Source organism: Camarhynchus parvulus, chromosome 1A (assembly GCF_901933205.1).
Source record: "Camarhynchus parvulus chromosome 1A, STF_HiC, whole genome shotgun sequence".
Lineage (NCBI taxonomy): Eukaryota > Metazoa > Chordata > Aves > Passeriformes > Thraupidae > Camarhynchus > Camarhynchus parvulus.
In genome coordinates this window covers 45,022,167-45,048,500 of record NC_044586.1, presented here as the reverse complement: position 1 = coordinate 45,048,500, position 26,334 = coordinate 45,022,167, and the positions used below count along the sequence as shown (strand labels likewise).

The 26,334-nt window shown below is 36.5% G+C and overlaps 1 protein-coding gene across 9 annotated transcripts in view; it reads right to left on the bottom strand.

Annotated features, from left to right (window-relative positions):
• FOXP2 (forkhead box P2) overlaps positions 1 to 26,334 on the bottom strand; it is a 404,388-nt gene that overhangs the window by 280,112 nt on the left and 97,942 nt on the right. For 7 of the 9 annotated variants that reach the window (XM_030960104.1, XM_030960089.1, XM_030960101.1 and 4 more), the window contains one exon: positions 4,420 to 4,503. The exons of the other annotated variants lie outside the window; for them this stretch is intronic. The gene's annotated coding sequence lies outside the window, so the exon portion shown is untranslated. The remainder of the gene's footprint in view (positions 1 to 4,419; positions 4,504 to 26,334) is intronic. 9 annotated transcript variants of the gene reach the window in all.

Genomic DNA, 26,334 nt, shown 5'->3' with positions numbered 1-26,334 from the left:
AGAAGCAATAAGAAACTAAAATCAGTATATCCATTACTTTTATATTAAAAATAATCTCTCTGTTTTAGAGAAGTAACAATTTAAACAACAATGGAAATTATATTTTCAACAATTATAATTTTGGTAAAAGCCATTAACAGTGTAACAGCAAGCCAGTAGACACCTTTTCCTGGTATATTGTGCATAAAAAGTATTCCCATCTGTTTCAATGCTCAGGCTTTTTCATGGGCTTAAACCTGTCAAATTATTCCATTTGATTTCAGAGAATTCTCATATGGCAATCTATTTTATTTACTTTATCTTCAATAAAATGGTTGAGTGAGCATTAGCAACTCTGAGACACAAGTTTCAATCAGTCCTCTGGCAAAGGCGTCAATCTACATTAGACCCACAGTGCTGTGAGCTGCAGCCAGAAAGCTGCAGTGAGACAGGGCAGCAGAGAGTGAGTGAGCAGGACCTAATAAAGCAGCAGTGGAGAGAGAGAAAATTCCCCCCAGACAGCACCACACACCGCTTATATAATGTGTGTGCCTAGTTCAACACACCAGTAGCTCCTTAATAAAGCTGACAGCTAAAAAGGAGATTCAGACTCCAACTTCATTTTACATGACAACTACAGTAATGGTCCTCTGTTCTCAAGCAGGCCACATTTAGAAACCTGAATTCAGTTCTGTTAAAAATTAAGAGTTCTCACCTCTCCCATTCATGTCACATAGGAAAGAGAAGCATAAAATTATTAAGATGCACACAATTTTCTTCTGATTTCATACAGCTGAAAAAACACATCAGGTTTCTGTGCTAGAAACCACAAAACAATCAATGTATTTAAACAGTAACTCCTTGTTCAAGACAGCATCATTAACAACTAATTTCAATAAATGTGGAGCATCAAGCCTAGATGCCACAAAAATACCTCCCAAAGCACAAACTTTGTAATAACTGATGCAAGTTCATATTTTATATGGGCTGTAAAAAACAAATTATTTTAACAGTGCTCTTCCCAGCAAATCAGACCATTAAGACTGTACTTATTGTTTAGCTGAAATGAAAAGCTGGCCAGTTTAAATCCATAGTTTGACATTAGGTATAATCATAGCAAAAGCTTACTGCCTCATATTTCCAGGTCACAAATTCAATTCTATCAATGTGCACTACTTTTTGACAAAAGTTGACTACAGGTTCCCCCCACATCACCAATTTATAGATATTCCAAATCACCCTGGAACGATAATTCAAAATTCTAAAATAAATAGGGTCACTGTTCTAATACAATTCCATTAAAGCATAAAATACTGTTTACGTTTCAGATTCTTCCTGTTAGAAACCATATTAAACACAAAGCCCATCAAACCCCATCTAATTACTTCTTGCAAACCAGATACCATCCTTCTCTTTCAGCATTATGCTGTATACCACCCTATCATTCACTTACAGAAGTATTAAAACTCCTTTGCCTTCTGAGCAGACATGTGAAAGGTTTAGATTTCCTTGCGGACAAAGTTAATGCCAGTCCATTATGCAGCCAGTGGAAAACATCCTATCTTTCACATGCTGGTCACCCACATGGTCATCAGCAAGGAGTCCTTACATAACTCTTGAGAGACTTTCAATGCAGATGCAAGATACCTACATGAGACATTCTTCTGTACTAACCTAACAGTATAATTATGTTTGGCCTCTACAAAATAAACATATGCATACAGACTAAATATTTCATAGTATACAAAATGCATGCATATACATGTACATGAGCTGTGATGTTTCAAGTTTTTGTTTCCTGTAGTACCAGAAATAAACTTGAATGAGCACAATGTCTCCTCCAAACTGACAATGCAGAAGAGCTAGATCAATTTAATAATCATTAACACCAGCATTTATTTAGCCTTTTTTCAAAGCCTAAGTAACTCAGAGAACATAGATGTAAATGTATCACTAACAGTCTCAAAACTGTCTATTTAAGTCATCAGTCAGAAAATAGAACATGTTTTCCCTGCTTTCACATTTCTCTGAGCTGTCTCAGTTTTTCTAAAACTTACTCCTATAGAGTTAAGTGTTCTACTGAGAGGACAAAAACCAAACAGTTTTTTTGCTCTATCGATTAAAATCCCATTCATAATCGCAATTGTATTTTTACGCATATCTATCACTACATTTATAACTAGATCGCAGTTTTCAATAACTTCGAAGACACCATATACTGCCATAAAAGAACCTATGGATTCTAAATACCATTCTGAAGAACTAGCATTCAGAATTTACTACTGTTTCCTCGTTGACTGCAAAAACATTACTGCTCCACTTTCACATACTGCAAGAAATAGAGACCAATACTAAAATGGCCAAAAAGATTTTGGCTTCCTTTACAGAAAGCATTTTTATAGACTATATTTAGCCTAAAGTTATGGAAGAAAATAATGGAGGAAGCAGAACAGCAGTTACTTTCTTTCATATGCTTTAAGTTTCAGACATACTGGAATTCAAGAAAATTATACTGCCAAAATATCAGAGTTGCACAACTCAGTTACACTGCATTTTGGCCATTATTTGTCAGAACATAGTAAGCTTCCAGAGAAAATATCCTTTAAAAACAAAAACACTCTTGTTGACTCAACAGATTTCAACTACTACAGTTTCTATCAAACTCCAGTTTCTATCAGTTTTCCAAAATACTGACACTATCAAAAAACTATCTAACATAACTACATACAAGTTACACCATTCAGGCAAGTACAAATAAATATGTCACAGAAATCCAGCCATATTTCCATTGCTACATAGAAAGCAAAGAATCTGATACTTTTCACTGGTTTTTTTTCTACTGAATAATGAAAAAAACCCCCACTGTTTTGCAAATAAATATATTACTACATACTAAAATATAGTCATGTAAAGGTTTGCACATGATACCAGTAATATCTACAGTTTTCCTGTATATCCTTGGACGTACAACACTGCTACACCTAACCTTCCTTCTTTTACTGGCTTCACCATATTCATACTGTAGCCTTCCAGCCAGTGCCTTAACTCCTTGGAAGAAGCTGAAGTTAAACTGGAATAAAGGAATTTTCCTTTCCTATTACCCAGTGAAGACAGTCACAGTGAAACACATACCAGAACAGTCTTCTTTAACACTACTTTGAACTATGTTACAAAGGGCTATTCTTCCTCACAGAAGGTAAAACGTCAAAAAACTTGTTATAAACATAGTTTCAGGACTAATTACTGTCATCATCATTAACTCCTCTGGAACGGGTTCTTTTTCTTTCCTTTCAGAGGCATCAATACATTAAGATGGATATTGGTATATTATGGAGTAGATAGGTATATCAGAATGTTGTGTAATACTTTAGCAGTTACTACACATGGTACATTAGTTGTATTTACATGTTTGTTTCTACATCCTGGTGTACACAGAAGAATTTGGTCTGGCTGCTATTATGGTAAGTTTGTCATACCCTGTTGAAATCTGTATCTTAAGAATTTAGTATCAGGCCAAAATGACCATATTTTGCCATTTGTATGTAAAAATATTGCCTAAAAAATTTGAATTTGAAAAGTTCTGAGAATATTCTCAAAAATTTTACACCCCCATAGGAAATGTAGAATATGAACAACTGCAACACTCAACATAATTTTTTTTTGTTGCAATAGCAATTGTGAAAACCCCAAAATAAATGTGACTGCCTTGCTAAGTTCTCATCTTACACTAATTCCTTCAGGATCTCCTTTTCCAGTCTAAGTTAAAAAGACCTGATAGCCACTTGTACACGATTCACTGAAGAAAGGTCTGGAGCAAAGCAAGGTATCCAGCGCAGGGATGCCAAGGCCCCAGTGGCACAGTAACCACTGACAGTGCTGTCCCAGGCAGGTTCAGCCTGTTAACACACACAGCAGCTGAAATAAGGTTTGACCCCATGGTCCTTGACACCATGGAAATCCTGGTACCAAATGAATAGAGATCATCCTAGTTTCAAGAAATTAGGAATATCCAAACTCAGGGATTCTTCACTATTTATTATAATGTATTTATTTGCCTTTAAAAAATTATTTTTCACAAGAAATACTGTCTAAAACAATTTTCAAAACAAATTAGCCTAATTACCATACTCCTAATACAGCTGATGTAATGAAACTGTACAGTGTAAGTTAACTCCAGAGTTCCAGAGACCACGGTGACAGAACCATGGTTTCACCTATTTCCATGGCAGAAGCTGAAAAAGTATGTAGGGATATCCTAAATGAATCAGATATTGTCTGCTATCTAGTCATAACACAAGCAGTCATACATCTCAGTGAATCAGGGAAAGCAGAGACCAGCTCATTGAATTTGGATTGGTAAGCAAGAACAGCAATTCCAGGACAAAAGGAAATTGCAAAAAAAAAATTCTCTTTGATTTGTGATGATTGATTTGTACTCACCTGCTTCTTCTAAGCCTCAAAAAGACCTTTTAACTTCAACCTTGAACTGAAGTGATGTCCAAGATCAATTCTAGTACCACAATCCTGACAAAACAGAGAAATGTTTACAGCTATTTAGAATCATTTAACAAAACCAACATAGAATCTGGCCTTATCATTCCCTCTAATTTTTTCTCTTAACAAGTAATGAGATTAAATGTAGTCCACAAAGAAATAGAATTGTTCACCAAGTTTCTTCCATGCAGCACAGTGACAGCTAAGGCATCACTCAAATTCTAGTCCTGTGTTTTTATTCTATTTTTATTATTATCATACCCAAGGACAAACAAAAGAAAGGCTTCCCTGAAGTAGTTTCTTTCAGGCAGAGCACTGCACACAATATCACTACCAGTAAGTCCACAGGGTCATCTGAAGGAAGGGACAGAAGCTGGGAGACAGCATGCCAATAAAATTTAAATCTGTATCTATGTTAGGAAGGACAAAAGGACAAGCAAAAGGATGTATGTATGTTAGGAAGGACAAAAAGAAAAAAAAACCAACAGCTTTGAAGCTGAGACTGGAAGACTGCAATGAAGAGGAGGTTGGACAAGGCAGAAGAAATAAAGAACACACAGGTCTGTAGAACATTTAGATTACATCTATGCCTGAGCACATTTCTCTTTCCTGAAATCAACTGGCAGAGATAATCCTCCATCTATGTAGGATAATCCTACACCTATGTAGCATAGCCACATATGCTCTGAAACAGAAGGGTTCCATAAAAATTGTCTGATGGAGGTGGTCAAATAAATATCTGGGAATTTTCTGGAACAATGTTTGTTTGCAAAGACATTCACTGTGGCAGAGACATGAAAATATTTCCAGGCAAATATTCTGTTTATGTTTAAACACAACAAAAACAAAAATATGTTTAGTTTACTGATATAGACATGGACTTAATGCCTGAAACTGTACTATCTCTGAAGTAGATCCTACCAGCCTCTCGATAGTGCCTCTTGGCAATTCTCTTTTACTGACAAGGTCAGACAGAAGCAGGCTGAAGAGTAAAATGAATGTAAAATTTTTTAAAGAAAAGACTGCTTTCCCACAGTTTAAGAAAAAAAAAAATCTGTGTTCCAACTGGCATTATTAATACACACTTTGTTACAAGATGTTTGGACATTTAAAAGAGCTGCAGCTCTAACTGCTTCCTTTGTTTGTAGAGTGTAACAAAACCTGCTGGGAAGGTCGAAGTTCCTAGAAAACTGAAAGCTACCTGGCAGCCTCTGTAGTAGAGCAAGTGAAGAAGGGAGAGCAAAGAATGACAGGCTGGAGAAATAAACACTACATGAAACCCCTGCACAGTAGGACAGCACTGGGAAATGAGAAGGATATCTTATGAGCTTAATACAAAGCAAAAAAGAGAAGGAAATGTTAAAAAACAGGTAAGGAACCTAAGGCAAATACAAGGAGGTGAAGGTGGGTGGCAAATTTTAGAAGTTTTCAGAAAGTAAAATATGTGTCAATGAAACTTTGCCTGATGGTCATGTGATCACCCTGGATCCACAATGTAAATGTCCAAGCAACTGAGTGAAAAGCATTCCTCTCACTGACCTACTTCTCATTTCAAGGTTGCCGCTTTGCCTCTAAATAGCTATGCCTCCTTCTTTGAAGTTTCTTGTGCACCTGAATTCTAGACCTAAATACACATTACAGTTATTTCTTCAACACTACATCTTGTTGACAGATAATATGTAAGCCTCAAATGTGAATATTCTGTATTTCGTTTTTTTCCCTATACTCCATTAAACTGAAATACTTTCAAATCATCAGTTTTCTTAGCTTGGAGTATATCAAACATCACATAGTGCTTCAGCTCAGAAATAAAGCCAGGACAGTCAGTTATTATACATGACATCTTGTACCAAAATATGACCCATTTTGTTGAGATAAAGCCTTTTCAGAAGAAATTTTTCATTATAGTATTTTTGGTAATTAGTCTTAATATGAAAAAAACCCACAGTCATTAATCTCAATGATTTTAATTTTATTTGGTCTATTTCTGGATTTCTATACTTCTTCAGAAATCAGTAAGAAAAATTTAAATTGGTGAGGATGGCACAAAGTAGGCGTGACAGGCCACAGACAGATAACAGGTCTTACCTACCAATTCTCTTTTTAACTATGCAAATTTTCATCTTTAGAATCTTACTTATTGACTTCTGTTTCATTTATATCACATTTCAGTGTGGTTTACCTGACAAAGGCAGAAGAGTCCTAAAAAATAATATTCTGTTATAAACTCTGATTTGTTTTAATTTTTGTTAGCATCCTAAAACCTGGATCTGAATCATTCCAGTCTAACACCAACATTTCTCTACCTTCCGCCTGAGCTACAAGACTCCATCCCTTGGGCCCCAGCAGGTAGAGTTTTAATTGTTTACCTATCCCCTACTGACAGTGCTTACAGAGGTATGTTCCCATTCTCCAACATCTAACAATTCCATCTTAGCCTTAAAAATTTACAAATTCACAGACCTTGTTAAGCGAAGCTTTAAAAGCATCCTGACAGAATGTTAATTGTCATAGCTGTGTCAGAAATCCCTAGAATACTTAATTAAAATGAAAGTCAAATTCATTCCTGGATGAAGACTTAGAAACTTGACTTAAATAAATACAATCCCATGTGCTGCAAGCTATTTAACTCATTCATTTATTTGCTGCCATCACCTCTTTGCTTATTCCACATTTAGATCACAAATCATTAGGATAAGTTTACCTGTTATATGTTTGTACACTGCCTCTAAGATAACATTTTGATTTGAGACTACATGATTTTATTCTTTATTCTGCCTTACTGGTGGTCTTCGGTATTTTTTAAAATGTAAATAATCCCACCAAATGCACTACAGCACTTAACCAGTTCTCCTATTTGATAGCTCAAGTTGCCACGATGTGTCACTATTTCAGGTCAGACCTGCGTGTTCAGATTTCTTCTGTAGTAAAAATGGTTCAAACCGCATTACGGCTTGAAGCGGGTATCTGTAGAAAATATTCTAATGAAGCACTGCTCACCAAAGCATGCAAGAAAACTTTAGAACCTCGCTGAGGGTTATCTATAGTTACTATTAGGTACACTTGCTTTGAATCAGATCAATTGGATTGAAGTCACCACTGGTTTCACTAAAGCAAAAATGACTTGCTAAAGAGACTGTCTAGTATTTTAAAGACAAACATTCACTGGTATCTGAACCTTCCAACTCTCTATCATATAGGACTCACACAATTAAAAAAACCTCATTAATTCATAGCAGGACTTCTAAGCAAGTCTTAAATTGCACTATGTCAATGGGTCCTGAACTTTATTTGAAAATACATCACTTACATACAATCTATAATGTATATCTTGCAAAAGTATAAAAAAGTGTGAATTTACCTAGCAGTCAGACTATGTATTTTAATTATATTTAAACTACTTAAACACATTAATTTAAGTTACAACAAATAAGATTTTTGAAGAATATTTTATAAACTGCAGAACTGCAAATAGTACAGACACCACCTTTCTTCCCAATTCCAGGAATTCACATTTCTGTGATAGAAAGATACTCAGAAGCTCATAACCAGATGATCACTACTGAACGTCATTATAATTAACAAGAACACACAAAATTAATTAGTAGTTATGCTTATAATCAGTCCAAAGTTAAATGAACCAATGAAAAGACTTTCATACTACCATGATCTCATCAGCTAATTTTTACATGCTATTTTACATTACTACTTAGACAAACGAAGGCTGGCTTAACAGTGGGTCCAAATAGAAGCTCTGTAGAGTTGGGAGAAACATATTTTTTCATGTGGCACAGAGAAAGTAATGAATTCTTATATGATTCTTGAGCTGTCAAGCTTCCCCAACTACATATTTTCCAAATTTTTCAGTGCTATGTACTTATAAAGGTTCACATTATATTCTATACCACAAAAATTATTCTTGAACTTTTACAACATGGAATTTCCTATGCAAAACACACATACTCCATTAATCCACAGAACCTGTAGCTGTGCAAAGAAGTAAGCCAAGTATAATAATAAAATTTACAAAAAATAATTCAAAATCTAATATTAAATGCCCTGGAAATTGTCCGGTGACAGAAAAATGTCCACATGGACTAAATGCATCATCTACTTCCAGCGTGTTCCATCCACTGTGCAGCTGATGCACAGGTTGCATAAAACTCCTCTTGGGGAAGAGGGGCTGGGAGGGAGATGTTACTCCATTTACATCTTACTTATCCTAAAGATTAACAGGGCACTGATTACCTGTACCCATCAAAGCACAAGGGAGAAAATGGAGACAGTACTAATGAATGGGAAGCCTGGAGTGATGGAAAAATCATCCATCAGTCTTTTCTTCCAAAATATCCACAGCAATGTCGTCTGAATAGTTGGATATGCAGGCTAAACCATCCCTGAGGCAGGTCTAACTTGCTTGACTTGCCTCTACATGATAGATAACCTGTGCTGACACTAATCTTTTAAGTATGTACCATACCAATATCATATTTATAGAGATTTCTATCCAGTGTGCACAGATACCATACCTTACTTTATCCTCAGGCATGTCTGTCTTTCCTCTGAAAACATATCATTTATTCTAAGACAACTCAGAGAAAAGCCAATTTCCATTTGTTGAATTTTCTTATTATAAGAAACAGCAATAGTCCACACTAATTGGGGGAGAAGAATGTAAACAAAAATATGAAAGCAATTAACTATTCCTAAATAGTTTGTTCTACAATACCACTAACACAATAGCACTGCAGTCTTGTGAATTACTCACAGAATTATGATGTGTTTCTTCCTTTTTCTCCTGTGATGTGATTAGAAAGGATTCAGAAATGCTATCCAATAAGAATGTAGAACCACTTTAGAAAGTAGTATCTCAAAAGTGCACATATAGGGTGATCATCCTGAGTTGTCTAACATATACAGTTTGTTCCTGTAAGGAGACATATGTATAGATTTATGACCTACTAAGACATAAATCTGAAATCACCTGACCCTTCTGTCATGATGTACCATATCATAGACTCTCCCACTCACAGAGTGGTTGACAAGCCACAGCTGCATAAAGCATCTGAATTCAGACTGGGTCACTTCTACATTAGACAGATGCACCTCCAAAACTTTCAAGAAAGGTGATTCCTTCCCTAGGCAACCATTTCCATTGCATAATCATCCTTCTACTGAAAATCTTCTCTCTTATATTGAATCAAAACCTTCACACATGAATCCCATGCATTCCAACAGTTCCTTCAAATAAAGGGCAACCCTCACTCCCCTTTTCTGCCTGAGCTTGCATCAATCCATCCCTAAATCCCAACTTTCTAGTTGTTCTGCCACTTAGCAGTTTATTCCAATGATACCATCATTCTGGAGCTGCATATGGAAGCCTAGATCCTCCTGTTTCTTTCCACCAATAAAAATCTTGTCTAAATAAATATATTGAAAACTCAACAAAACCAACAACAAAACATAGATAATTAAAGAGTCATACATCTTTCATGGAGAAAAAGAAACTATAAACTGTGTGAAGCCCACACTTACCAACAACACAGAACAGGAAACCTAACACACACACACTCCTCAAGCTCCTAAAGACCACAAGAAAACAGACCAAAAAATCATGATAAATAAGCCAAACTAACCATGGAGAAAAAAATTAAGGGGGGGGAAAAACAAACACAAACCAGGCAAACAAAAAGAAGTTACAAGATAATCTACCCACACAGCCTCAATCTCCTGCCAAAAATGTCGCTATAAAAATAAAGACAGACGTTGTCCCACCAACTGCTGTTATCTCCGTTAACTGACTGTTTGCAGCATCTCAAAGTGTATGTTTTCTTCTCTGGCTGAACAGCAGGTCACCTCCCCATCAGCCCAGAGCTTCCTTGAGGCTTCCATAGCCCTAACACATCCTCAGTTTGGGCACTTCAAGAACTGCTTACATTGCTCAGGAGGTTGCTTCAATACTGATATGACCACCACAGTTAGTTACTGATAATTGTCACAAACTAAATGTCTGGAAGATGACTGGATCCTTGCAGAGGTCCTTATCCTAAACCCAAAATTTTACATGACTTCATTAATTGTGTCTTTTGTAAAGAACAAAATTAGAACAGAATTATGTCCTTGGTTTCTTCTCAGAGACCCTGCCTGGTGACCTGAGTGATAGGTCAGAGGATCCTGATCACACATCTCCATCATTGCTTCTTGATTTCTCATTCAGAGCTACATTGGTCTGCAGAGGGAAAATTCTTACACATAGGCCAGTCCTCCCTGCAAGCAGAGTAAGTCTTCAGCTATGCTGTATTTTGATATGGACTTCAGATTACTGGGCAAGTGTTGTCATCTTATTGCAAAGTTCCCATACCTTCTCAGTGATTTCTCATGAGCAACTCCTCACAGCACTCACTCCTACTTCACAGCTCAGCCAACAAACTCCAAACTCCAACTCTCATCTCACCCAGCTAACCCTTCTGTAGCACTCCTCATCTTATTGGACACAGCTGTGGCCTATTAAGGGCAGGCCTGTTCCTAATCTTTGGTGATTAGTACAGCTGCAACTCCTCAGGTGTAAGATTACCTTCTGCACTATCTTCATTTTCTTACATTCTATCCCTCCACAGGCAAGCTCAAGGATTCTTTTTTTTTGCTTTCTTTTTACTCATTAGAGAATGAGTGCTCATGGTTACCAGATCCATCTAGCAGTTAACAGTCCATTCATGTTGAACAACCCAGAGACTCCTTTCAGCAGTGGCCAAGGCAGATGACATCAAGAAAGACATAGGCTATAAATATAAGTCATACTCTGGACCAAACTCCCAAAGACACCTGAGAAACAGAACACCTTCATAACACTGAAAAATGTCCCTGGAAGTGTGGCAGATAAATATTAGGGCTGTTGGATATTTCTGCCTGTCCTGTACAAGCACATGACGTATCAGGGTATAACTCAAAGTAAATTTCTAGCCACAGTCAATAACTGCTTTGATGTAGATTAGAATCTATGCCCTTGAAGGGGCAACAAAAGCCAAAAAACCTCTACCACCATTTCAAAGAGGGTCACTGAATAAAAATGAGTAAGCTTGTTACAAGGAAGAAAAAAGAATCGTCTGCAAAAGTCACATTTTTACAGGTGGCACAGAGACTGATTAAAGATACCTTTTGCAAGCTCAAAAGAAATGCATACAACCTACCAAAAAAGACTGAAAAAATCCAGAGAAGGGAGCTGTCATGAACAAATGGGATGAAGGAGGCTATTAGAATGAAAAAAGCATTCTTGTCAAAGCTTCAAATTATGTCCAAGTAAGGAAAACAGAAAGGATTGTAATCGTTGGAAGGCTTAAACATAAAACACAGTCCAGGGTCAGAGGCCTGCAGGGACCAGCAGCTCCCTACAGGCTGGAGGCCAGAAGCTGTGGGGGCTGTCCATGGTCAGAGCAGGACTTTGCTGCCCTTGGCCAGGGAGAAGAGCAAGGCCAGAAGCTGTGGGGGCTGTCCATGGTCAGAGCAGGACCTTGCTGCCCTTGGCCAGGGAGGGGAGCAGCCCCCGGCACACAGTGGAGATGGCTAAGGCTCGGTCAGAATCAGGCTTGGTGAGGAGCCTCTCACAGACACCCATCTAGGGGCTTCTGCTGAGGCTGGCAGAAAGCAGGAGCCACTAAAAAACTGGGGGTTTTTACACACCAGAGGAGACTGGAGAAGTTACTAGGCCAGACATCCTCCTCAGAGAAATACATGAGAGGATCTGTCTTAAACTTAAGTGTCATTAGAGAACATGAGGAAAAAAAAGACAAACTGAGCTCTAACAGGTTATTAGACTGGAGTGTATCCCATCAACAACTCTAAAGGGACTTGAGTATGAAACTTCTGAACTTACAATAGAAAAATGCCTGCTTCAAATTGCCTTAAAATCTAACAAAGGTGGCAAATATGAAATCAATCCTAAAAAATCTAGAGAAGCTCCAGAAAGCTCCAGATCAGTACACATGGAGTGCACACTAGACAACTTTCTACAGACTACAATAAAGTTTATGTGTATGTCAATATAAATGACATGTTGTTCAGGAATCAACATTCCAGTATGGAAATGGAAGACACACTTTGGATTATCTCAGTTTTTTTGAGAAGTTACTGAGAACATGGACAAATGGAGATCCCCTTGTAAGTCATGTATTTCCAAAAATAATTTCACAAGCTCTCTTACCTGAAGTCTGTAAAAGAAACTAAGCAACATGGGACAAAAAAAAAAAAAAAAAGAGGTCCCTAAAAATTTAAGCATTTGTTAGGAATAAGAATAAATGACAGTTTGCAGTATTTCCCATAAGGATATCATAGATTCATTATTAAGGTTAGAAAAGATCTCCAAGATCACCATGTCCAACTTTTGTCCAAACGCTACTGTGCCAACTAAACCACTGTGACAACTAAACCATTGCACCAAGTGCTATGTCCAGTCATTTCCTGAACACCTCTAGGGATGGTGACTCCCTCATCACTTCTCTTCTCATTACAAATCCTGGACATCCTTTGCATGAAAAATTCCTCCTGATGTCCAACCTGAACCTCTCCTGGTGCAGCTTGAGGCAATTTCCCCTAGTCCTGTTGCTGCTCGCCTGGGTAAAGAGGCTGACACCCACATGGCCACAACCTCACTTCAGGCAGCTGTTAGGATGTTCAGGCACTAGAGTAAGCTGCCCAGGGAGGTTCTTGACTCCTCATACCTGGAGGGAGATTTGGGTCTGGCACTGGGTGATGTGGTTTAGTGGTTCAGGGGTTACAGTGCTAGTGCTGAATGGTAGCTGGACAATCTTGAAGATCTCTTCCAAACATTACCATTCTATGATTCTATGAAGTTTGAATGTATGCAGGATCCAAATGTTGCCTGCAACTTTTGGAAACCACCTCACACATGTGCAGAACTTCAATACAACTCTTCACACTCAGTAGGATTCTGTAGGTGATCTCACACAAAATATATGGTATCTTCTACAATTATTTTTAATTACCTTTTGGACAATACTGTTAAAGAAGGAAAACACCTTACCCTAGTGATTTAAACCAAATGGTAAAATCCAAAGAAAGAGGGATCAAATATTTCATTTTCATAAGACAATAAAATGTGTTTGTTCATAAAGAAGCAAAGCTGAAGAGGGACTTTTTACAAGGGTATGTAGTGATACATCAAGAGGCAATGGCTTGAAACTGAAACAAGGTAGATTTACATTACATATATGGAAGAAACTCTTTACTGCAAGAGGGATGAGACACTGGATCCGGTTGCCCAGAGACTTTGTGGCTGCCCTGTTCCAGGAAATATTCAAAGCCAGGTTTGATGGTACTTTAGGCAACTTGGTCTAGGGATAGGTGTTCCTGTCGATGGCAGGGGGTTGGAAGTAGAGGATCTTCAAGGTCCCTGCCAGCCAAACCATTCTAAAACTATGAAGGGTCAACAAATGAGTTCAATCCCTTTAACAGATTGAAAAAACCCAGCAGTTTTCTAACAAATTATGGGTTCAGGTTAATTTAGGCATTTATACTAGTTCTCATTTCTGCATTAACTTTCATAATAAATGACAAAATTCTCTTAACAACCTCCTGCACTGTATGATGTACTCATTGCTCATGAAACATAAAACTTCTATCTGACACATACAAATCAAAACATAATGGGAATGTAGATAGCTTTTGTCTTTTAAAAGCAGTAAATTATCTTGGACATTTATTATTTTTATGCTTATCTTGTGACTTTCTTCAACCCATCAATTTCACATGAATAAAATTACCCTCTTACAAACAGCTTCAGGCATACAAACTCAATATAAAATAAATACAGTAAAATATTGATAAGCTAAATTATGTAGCTTTTCTTTCAAAAATATTAACATATATTTTCTTCTAAAGAGAAATGAATGAAATGCATAGGGTAAGACAGTCCTGGCAGATAAGAACTTTACTTCAAAAAGGTATCATGTCATTACTTTTGCCAGGAATTTTAATTGCTTTGGCTAATGCAGAGTCAACAAATTTTAATTTAAGACAATTGACTTTATAGCATCCTGTGGAAATTTCTGTCAGAGACATGGCTGCTTCCAGCCACTCCAAGCCACCCACCACAGAGTGGAGCCTCAGCTAGAAGAGGTTTAGGAAAGGGCAAAACCAGCACACAGGCAGAGGATTGTGGGGGGGAAAAGGGGTGAGAAACAGCTTGAGAACACCAGTGAAGGTCAGTGAGCAGGAAGGTAACCTGGTGCTGCTTGAAGAAAGTGATGCTTTCATTATTTCTCACTACCAAAATATATTTTAATTGGAAATAAATTAGATCAATTTTTCCTAGGTCAGACCTGTTTTGCCTGTAAGAGTAACTGGTAAGCAATTTCCCATGTCTTAATCCTAACCCGTGAACTTTCTGCCACCCTATTTTCTCCCTCCTGTCCTACTGAGGAGGAGAACAAGAAAGCAGCTGGCCACAGCCAGCCCCAACACTGACCTACTGACCCCACAGAATCATAGCACTGGACATTTTGTCAATACTCTGAAGGACATTCATGTACAATAACACTGTGAAAACTTAATGCTTTTATTCTGGAAACTGATAGCCCTAAACTGTGAAATTAAGAAAACACAATTTAGCGTACAATTTTCCACTGAAATATATATGGTCCGCAAGATAACATGCTTCAAAAGTGTTTCCTGTACTGCAATGTACATAACAGCATCCCAAGAAAAAAGATTTTTGAAACTTACAAATCAAACAGGTCAGAAATTACATGATCATGACTTGTTTCTGTAATGAATTCAAATATTGCCACAGTCACTGAAACTTTTCTCCAAAAAAGACTAGGTTACAAAGAATTTATTTTAATCCCATTGCAACAAACAGCAATTGATACATGCAATAAGCCCTTTTAGTAAAAGAAACAGACTTTTCTTGCTCCACAAGTAAATTTAGCAAATGAAATGGGAAAAATATGTCTGTTCAAACTGAAAGGAAAACATGATAAATGGTAACAAAAGTTAAGTGCCATAAGCAAGAGGACAGTAGGAGCAAGCTGTGAAATCCAGGATATGTGCTGGTGGAAGGGGAAAAGAAGAAAAGAACAAGTAAAAGAACTGGCAGACAAGTGTGTCACTTCTGGGTGCTGTGGGTTGGAAATTTTAACCACACTGGAGAGCTCTGAGTGCACATGTGACCATGTAAGCACAAGGAAAAATGTATAATTCCAGTAAATTAAAAAGATTAAGTAAGTTGATATTCAATGGCCTCAGATGATCTGTCACACTGCAGCACATGCACTTCAGATGTTACTCAGCAGCAGCTTTTCCACCTGTCTCTTTTCCTGGGTCTTGTGCATTGATTAACAGGATAAACACAAGCAGCTGAAGAGTTAAGTAATGAAAGCAGAAGAGAGGAAAAACTAACGAAACACAGATGAAGGAGAAGAAGACAAAAAATTAATGGGAATAATGAAAGAATAAACAGTGGAATTGTTAAAATGTGTGTGAAAACAAGCACCGATATGTTGATGTCAAAGGTAAAGTAAAAGAGATTAAAGTCATGGATTACTGATGTCAAGAAGCATTTATTTAAAAATGATCCTGCTGCCCTGAACTATAATACAAAAAGGACCCTTTTGAAAACTGCCTGCCAGCAGTCTTAGAAAGGCCTTGTGTTGTGTATTGCCTGGGGGAAATTTAAGCTGTCCTTGGTTTAAAGCAATTGAAACTTTTCAGTGAAATACAAAAAATAAATTTAATTTCATGTGATGTTACCATTAAACACTATACTGTAAGAGGTCCTTTAGCAAATGTGACTACATGGAAAAAAATTTCAGGGTAGCTCAGGACTGATGTAACTAGGCTACCCTTCAATAGCAAAATTCCCATTGATTTCAGCAGAACAGATTTAAAACCAGAACTGAGCACTTTTGAAATTCCTTTATTTATGGATTCCACAGCTGGAATTCATTCAATGCTGTCATATCTATGACTCCACCCTGACTGCACACTTTTCAATAGATATGCTATTAGGAGAAATAAATATAAAACTGGGATCTTTTCAGCTTCTCTGACTCAGCATTCTATTGACTCTACTGATTGTAATAAAACTCTTTGCCTGAGACAAACAAGCAATATCTTGCCCCTCATTTATTCAAAGTACTTTCTAGGAGTCATATTGCAAAGAACAAAAAAAAAAAAAAAAAAAAATCTCTTCTCTTGGTTACTCCTGAAATGTGTCAGGCTCTACAGAGTTGCCACAGTGTCCAAGGTAATCCCATCTGGTCTGCAGCTGTCACTTCAGAAGAGTGCAGGTCTCCTGTCTCATATCTGACAGATGACCTCTCAGGTTATCTCAGATTTGCAGGACACATTATAAAGCCCACCCTGTCAAGTATAAAGCTACTGGGCTACCATCAGCACATTTTACATTCTTTTTGCATGGCTTCAGTAGTGGGCAATTATAGCAACATCTAAATCTGGTCAAGTAAATCTTTACATTTGGAAGCTCTTCAAATGTTTAGCCAAAGAATTCCATACTTACCTTGCTCTTTTTGCATCTCATCCACTTTTAGAATGAATTTATAAACCACTTTCCTGCTACCACACTCTCCATATGATTTATTAAAATTTAGCCAAACAAATTAATACAAAATGCATGCTAATACTAATTAATAATAATTGAAAAGAAAACACACACATTTATCTGATAATTCTAACTTTGTTTTTTCATGGGTCAGACAGGTATAGAAACAGAGTTCGCTGACACACAGCAAACCATATATATATATTTGCAAGATATTTTCATTTCTTTCATTGCTGAACTCAATAAACTCAGACCAAATTCCAATGGTGAATTCTGCTTCTTTTCTTTCAATCACCAGAATGTAAGATAGAAGGATTTTGGTTGGTATTAACTGTTAATTTCAACAAAAGTGTAAGTTTATTGTTCTATACCTCTGTGTTATATGTGAAGAAAATAACAAAGCAACAGAGGACCTGAATTGTTTGACTAATTTAGGTGGAAGATAAAGTATGGTACTATTGTTTCATTTAACAGCTAAGTTATCAATTCCAAAATTTCCATAGATATCAGGTATAAACAATTTTTAAACACCCTTCCCTATAAAAATTTCATCCAAGTGGAATATATATTTTCTTCTGTTTTCATGTTTCTCCACCATACTTTATCATCACTGCTTAGATGGAATGGAAATACCCACCAGCTGCAAATAATATAAAAACCTTGGATGGCAAATACAGCTAATGGACTACTCATTCCCATTTACAGATCAGTAATTTTAGCATGCATCACATTTACTGAATTCTAAAGCATGTTTATGCACCCAAATTGTTTAGGCACCCAAAGTTTGCAAACCCTGACACAAGTCAGAAGTGTTTGCAAACGGGAATTTCTGAGATAAGTTTTGCTGTTATGACTCAAAACGTTTTTGCATTTCTAACTGCCATTACAATTCTGCAATTAGAAAAGCAATCAAATAATATACTGACAAAAATCTGCAGCTGCCATCGTGGTGCTCATGACAGAAATATTTTGCTGTTCATTGAAGTATCCATCATCATCAGATGTATTATGGAACCATGTGTAGTCTCTCTGAACAGGAGGCAACTGAAAGATATATGGAGATGATGCAACAAACCAACTTACTGTAAATTAGAAGAAATAATACAGTTGCTGTAACACAAAGAGAAGCAACTAATCTAGCGTAATTGGAATTTTTGAATACATGTTTTCCACCAGAATATTCTACAAGTGCCTTCTGGGCAATGTACTCCAACAGGAACTCAGGATGAGTGTTCAATGAAACCTCTGCCCCCAGGACACGTAGATGGGACTGGGGAGCAGTAGAGATTCACCACTATCAGAGAGGGCAGGATGGGGCTCCTTTCAGTAACAGGTATCTGCACTCTTCTCACAAAAATGAAACAGATAACTATAAAAATTGTCATCATGGCTAACAAAATATGACAACACCAGCACACCAGATGCGTGAAGTAACTCAAATTAGATGGTATGATCAAATTCCTATTGAAAGCAAAACTTTGCTTCTTTTTAAAATATATTTATAAACTTCAGTAACAGAGAACAGACAAATATCAACTATCCATTTCAACCATGGGGAGCCAAGTGGCTGCTGCCTCCCACCAGGGACAGATCACCTGGCTTCACCTTAAAAACACAGCCCGACTGTAACATTGTCTCTAACACCAACATCTTTTGCTGTTTTACACGAAGATATTTATTTTGTGGACCCCTGTAGCATTCCCTGTGTTATTACAACAACTTTTCCCCACTGCAGACCAAAGAGTAGCAGTAAGAGCTATGGTTCTATGAAAGGTAAATATGTTTAAGGAACCAGGACTGGTATGGTCATTATAGGATTAGCAACGTAAGACTACAAACACCTCACCCAACTCTTCCTAGAGTTTTATCACTAGAACTAGAAGTAAGTAGGATTACAGCAAATTTCCCATTCTACCTACGGTATGAAGAAGGAATGAGAAAAGAACAATCAATATTAACCTCTTTTAAGATACAGTAGGTGTCTTAACAGTAGTTGTAGCAGTAGTTGTCCCGCAGCCTTGAGAAGTCAAAGGGTTGTGCAGAGAATGACCCCTCCCAAAAAAAAGAAAATAAAGGTGGATGTCTTCCTCAGCTTCCTCTTACTGGTTCTGAGAACTGTGTCCTTAAAAAGGCCACCTTCTTATAGATAAGCACCTGAAAGTTGAACACAGTCTCTGGTTTTGATGTATTTGCAGCTACTTTAGAGCCCAATTAACTCTTCTGGCACAGTAAAGTTCTTGCTTTGCTTTACTTCTTGCTGGAGAACATTAGAATGGTATTCCTTATGATGCCCTGAGGTGTGCACTAAAGAGAATCACAGATTCTACACATTGCTCGAGCTCCAAAAGAACAAATTTCTCATCAACAACCAAGACCCTGAGTTTGGAGTCACTCCAAATGTGTTTTTGATGCCTTTTACTGAGGTAAATCAAATTGCCAAGAATGGGAAGGGAAATATGAAAATATCTCTGCTGCAGATACATTTTGGATCATTACATTGTATCAGAGAAGATAATCTTATCAAGGCCCATCTGAGAGAGTTCCCATTTAAAACTGAAGACCCACTTTTCCTATGTGCTATACAAACAGCAGAAACATAACTTCCCAGAGACAGAGGCTTAACTAAACAAAACCAGAAGAAAGACAGAAGCAATGATAAAACATGGAATCAGCCAGCAATCAAAATGCACATCATTATTTCTTACTAAGAGTTAATTTCCTTATATGTTTGTGTTAGTCTTGAAAGAAAAAAACAAGATGCATTTAATTGAAATCCTCATTAGCTTTTTAGACATCACCTTTTTATAAATCAAATGCATTTTATTTATATGGATATATTTGATATTTTCCTTTCCAGTTTTTCTTGTTACTACTGTAACAATGCTAAAAACATAGTGAGCAGTACTTACATTCAACTTTTACCTGTTTCAGTTCTTTAACAATCAGATTTATAATAATCCTTCCCTACTGAAATACTGTTACAATATTTATGCATTCCTTTTATAGAGTTGTTACTGTTGCTTTCTGTAATCATTTTTAAAAGTACTTATATTTGAAAATACAGAAAAGAACAACTAAAACCTGTCAAACAAATCAAGACAATTTCTGCTAAAATGCAAACATTCTGTAATTTTTACATTTATCCCATATTCTATGATCTCCTATGATATTGAGCATTACATTTTAGAATATTCCATTTATACAACACTCTTACCCTACAATTTAAGGTATTGCAAGAACTGCTCACCAGCGTAACCACAAACACAAGTTAGGAGTGACAAATGCTGCATTCATCCATGAACAAACAGTATTTGCTACTACACTTGTAGGGTTTTCTCTGTTATTTTTAATGATGATAAAATTTAAATATATATAAATATATATATTTTTTATACCTGAACATATGACATACCACCAAGCTCTTCAGTTTTGCATATTTTCATGGTTGAAGAATAAACTGCAGAAAATATTAACCACCCACAGAGATCACCTTGACATGCTTTTGCTGCAGAAAATAGAACATTATACAAACTACTGAAGCCTGAAGCATACTCAAAACATCACATCCTATTTGTAAAATGCACAGAAAAAATAATGGGATCAGTAAGAACATTTAAAAAGTAATGTGTTATATTCAGTTTTAACTCTATAAAAATGAGACTTCTCAAAAAGCAGGCATACTTATTTTTAACATGATCAGATTAAGCTGAATATAACTGTTGGATAAATCCTTCTTAGTTTTGCTCATACAAAGACATTAAGGAGTAACATTAAGGCCTATGCATAAAAAATATGTATACCTTATATGAAGACCAGAGGAAAATCTACTGGAAAACCAATGTGTGTACATGAAAAACTGGCAACCACACCAGAATTTCCTAAATCCCTATTTGAAAGGAATCTAGTATAAAATTTATCATACTTTGAAGGAAAGTAACATTTATGAATCTAAAATTTACAATCTACTTCCAGTTATGACTGTTCTTGACTTCAGAGAAATCAGTGTCAAGGTTCAGATGTACTTCTTCCTCACAGGTTCACACAAACTGATACAGAACTTCTGGCAATAAAAACAGGGTTATGTAAATTAAATCCAGCTATGATTTTAAATAATTTTTAAAGTAATTGCAAAGAAAAATACGACACTATAATTAGGGTAGTAAAAAAATTACCTTAATGGCTCAAGAGAACCCTTCCATACTAAGTTCTGAGGCCAATACAGAAAATTACACAAATTTATTCTGAATATTAGCACATATACAGAAAGGACAGATAATTTAATATAATCAGAATGGGGATAAATAATAAAACATTGTTTCATAAAAAGTTTCATATCCAAACATCTTTTATTTTTCATTAATTGTGCTCCATTTCATATTGAAAAGGGTTAATATGCTAAAGTATACTGCATGTTCTACTAAACCTTTTGAAACTCTTATTTACTTTGAGTCCTCAATGAAGAGGGCAACACAAAATAAGGAATTACATCTATAAAAAAAATGCTACATTTATTCATGTGTCTCTTAAAGGGAATACTGGACAAGAAGGAAAGCACTACCTATTCTCCTAGCAGGAAATACAATTGCAGCAAATAAGCAAGAAAAAGACCCACTAATTGTTGTAGTGAATTCACTGGCAAGACAGAAGCCTTTGTATTTCACTACAGGGAGTATTGAGATACTCAAGAACTTGATGGAATTCAGTAATTTTACTTGGGACATTGCAAAAAAATCTATTTGATTAGACTATCTAGAAATGTTAAAAGGACTTCTGACATTCTTATCCCAATATGGTCTTCGTATGCTAGCAAAAAAGAGAGGGAAGGAAGGAGCAGGGGGGAGAAAGTTAAGGGAGGAAGAAGGGAAGGGACGGGAGAGGACAGAAACACAAACATACCTCATCTATTTTAGCTCACTTAAATCTCTGCTACAGTCTGTCTCATACAAGCTTCAATAAATACAGTAATGTGAGCACATCTCCTTCAGTCCCTTACAAAACAGCCTCCCCATCTGGATACAGCAGAACTCCTTAAGAATTTGGCACTCAAAATGGCACTACTGAAAAGCATATTGGTTGGACACTTCCTAAACTTCAGTTTTATTCCTTCACAGTTTTTGTGCCAGAACAAACTCCTTTCAATTTTTGAAAGAGCTCAAATTTTCAACTGTTTGGAAAGAATTACAGGTTTCAAGTTACTACCATCAACATTGTCTCTATATGTCCACATCACCTCTTACAGGGCACCTACTGCTCTGCCTGTACCCAGAGAGTAAAATGAGAAACTTCAAAATCTGCAAGCTGCTGTGGTGGAGGAAGGAGAGGACTGACATGGAAGGAACTAACAGAACATTCAGGGAGAAGCCAGATGAATTTCTGGAGGTTACATGATACATTGATACAGAAATTGGCAGAATCTTTAGAGTTGCTTTGCTCAAAAACCATTTTGTTTCACGTGTATGTTTCACACAACATTTGTTTAGGCATTTTGCTGCATCATTTGTATAGGCATCAAAACGTGGGTTTTCCAGATCATTACAGCTTCAAGCAGCAACTTTAATTACACCATCTTTAAGGTTCCCTTTTTATCTTTTTTTGTGATTTATTTCTGGGTCTATCACTCTGCATGGACTGTGAAAGTCACTAGAGTGACTACTTTTTGCCTTGTGCTTTCACGTCTTCTCTCATGAAGTTACTTACCCCAGCGGGTCTTAGATTCCTTTCAAAAACTGAACCCAACATATCTCTTAATTCTGCAGAATTTCACAGTAATCAGATGATTTTTTAGAAAGCAATTACATCTGTCATTTTCACTGAAAGCAAAAACTACCTTTCAAAATGACGAATGAAAAAAAAAATGTAAAAACTTAAGAAATTTCACAAACACATTCTGTCAGTAATATCTACTCTCGGTAGAGTTTTCAGCAGGAGAAAAAGAAATAATTCAGAGCAGAGCCTTGGAAATTCCAATTATGTTTGTGAGGCTTGGAATATAGCTCATACATTTTGGCAAGGCTTCACTTACCATGTAGATTTCCAAAGTTATGTACTAAGCAAAACAGGTGTATGAACCATTTCATGAAGTAAAATTATATGAGCAATTAGCTGCTGAAGTGTCATCAGTCAGTTACTGAGAGCTCTTTCACATGCATTGTCACTGCACTCTTACCAAACCCTCAATGTAGTCATTAGGGAGGAAGAAAATTGAGACTTATCTCAACAGAAGAGGCACACAAAGCATTTAGAAAAAGCTGCACATAAAACGTGGTGCAACATGAGTTCAATTATCTTCTTATTGTACAGTATGAGCATGCAGGATATGAAAATAGAAGGGAAATTGTATAAATACTGAGATACAGTCTGCACAATATAGAGAGCAGTCAGGAAAAGGGCAATAAATCATATTGGAGTACTGTAGTGAAGAAAAAAATGCAGAAAGGTGTTGGAAGGCAGGCAGCTGATGGTGCCATGGCCTGGAAAGTAGTTCTGCTCAGAGAATTGTGCTGGACCTTACACCAAGAACCCTTATTGACATGAAATGAAAAAAAATACTGTTATCATTCTAAAGCTTCTTTTAAGAATTCTGGTGCTCACCTACTGTTATTTAACACTTCACACAATTCAATAAAGACAGCCAAACTGAAGTCTTCCATTTACCATAATTATATATCCACAGTTCATAAACACAAACATTATTTATCAATATGTCACAATTTTGACAGCAATTCAAAATTTATGGAAATTACACTGAAAAGTCAGATTCCAGAATCACTCCATTACTTGCTAGTGCAATTCAAACAGTGCTAATTACATTACACTTGCTTTGGTCCTTACTTTGTAAATGTAATAAGCAGCACAAATACAATCAAAGGCCAAAATATATAAAATACAAGGGTTCAGTCTCAGCAGTAATAGATTCGGTGCCCATTTACACACTAAGAATATTAATTATGATTAAAAAAAAAGGCTGAAATGCCACCACAATCTGGAAAATTGTTGAGGCTCTCAGTGTAGAGAGACTCTTTTTCCAGTAACAATTATTTTCACTGTTCAACACTACCAAGGCACCACTCAGAAGAATATTTATGGACATATGTGCTATCTTTTTTGGAATAAATACAAAATTTAAATAGAAATTATAAATTGACACATCTGAAATACCTGTATTTAGGTATTTAAGACCCAATATCTGATAAAAATACTACAATAAGGTCTATGTGTTCTAGGGCACTGGGGATAGAGGTTTAGTTCTACACATTGTTTCCTGCTGTCATCCAAGTATAGCCAGTGGGAATTTCTATAAATTTTATGGAAAATTCCTGCCTCAAAACTGTAAATGAAATATTTTTTTGGTCAAGTCTACAAAAAATGCCAAGGGCTCATTCTCAAGCAATAGTCCCAGCATAGCTAAAATAATGCTGAAATCACAATATGAAAGCTGTTTTCCAAATCTTTTCAAGACATTCGAAGGACCAGGTCTACTCACGAATATTGATCAGCATGAACTAGGATCACCAGTCCAGTTTAAAATGATATCTGACTGGAAGTGGCACTAGCAGCTCCAGTAATCTTGTGTTGAACCTCTGTCACACTCATCCTCAGGCCCCTGCAAGGCATCTAGAACCATTTCAGACCAGTTTGTATCTCCAAATGACATTAAGCAACAAAAGCCTCTAAACAGTCAGAGAAGGGACGGAAAAAGATGTTTCAACAGGGATTGAAGAGATTGACCACAGAAGCCTACAGCTGTCTGAAGTGCTTGCTGAAGGATCCCACCTCTCTCCAGGGACTCGTGACAGATTTTAAGCATACCAAACTGCTGGTGTAGACAACCAGAATAAGGCTATGAAATACACTATTTTTCCTTGTAAATAAGACACTTCGTAATGAAAACTACTGAAGTTGTGTTTTCTTTTAAGAAGTTGTGAAGGCAATAAAATACTTCCTTCACATCTCTGCTAATATGAGACTTTTGATCTTTATGTTTCTGTCCTGTGGCATCTTCATTACAAAAAAAAAAAAAAAAGAAAATTATCTTCACGTAAGAAGCAATGTGTTTACTGCTTCCAGCACAGAAAACCATCTGCTTATTATCTCTGATAGTATGAACTTCTGTTTTATTCTCTGCTGGGCCATCTCAACATATCATCAGCAACGTTGCTCATAGGTGCACCCCAGAACTCCACACAGTAAAGCACAGCAAATTTTATTCTAGTGAAGACTCTATCATTGCCACTTTTAGAAGACTTTCCAACAAGTGGCAAAAGCGGGGCAGAAGAAAAGGAGGAAAAATTGGAATTTACACTGCCTGTGTTTGAAGACAGTATGCCCAGCAGTTACAACACCCAGCTTCCTAATCTGATTGTGGATTTTACTCAGTAGTCCCGCAACACACTGTTGCAATATTCCCACATCCATCAGTATATGTCCTCCTTGTCAAACAGCCCCATAAAAGCAGAAATATTAAAAATACAGCTCTTCCACACACATCTGATAACTCAGTTAATTAAACAGATGTTCTGGTACTTAGCATCAAACCAGTTAATATGTGTTTTTCATTTGCATTAAAAACTCGTATCTGGCACAAAAGAAAATGTGTTTGGGTAAGCAGTAATGCCTTGTCAGCTTAACTTAAAACAGTATCTGACTGAAAATGCCTCCTATAAAATTTTGGGGTAAATCTCCAGTCTTAATCTTTACATTCCTGCAACACATCCCGACTAAGTTGGTTCAATTAATCAGGACATGACATACCACTAGAGTCTAACCAAACACATTAAAAACACAGATGTCAGCTTTTCAAATAATGTCTCGTAAAGAACAAAACAACGTATTTACAGCTTTACACAACTCTTCAAAAATGTCTGCTTTCCTTGACACATTAATCACTCTCAGCATAACTTCAGGATGGCACACTGCATGACACTGACATATAACTTTACCTCAGAATGGCAATTTGTTTGACAGTCTTCTAAGAGTATGAAGGTTTTTAAATCAGTTTTAAATACACAACATACAGGTGTGCTTAAAAATCTTAGATTGGGATTTTCTTTAAATCCAAGCTATTTAATTTAAAATTATTATATAGAGAACATATATAGCTACAAATAGCTATAGAAAAGTTAGTGCAATATTCCGTAAAAACTTCAAATTGAATTTCAAGTATTTAAATTTACTTTTGAAACTTTACAGGAAAACAAGCTATTCAAAGAGCTAGCCCACAAAATACACCTGGGGGTAGTAGGGCCTCTTGCCAACAGAACTGCTCTTCTTAGGAGTAAAGGAATATA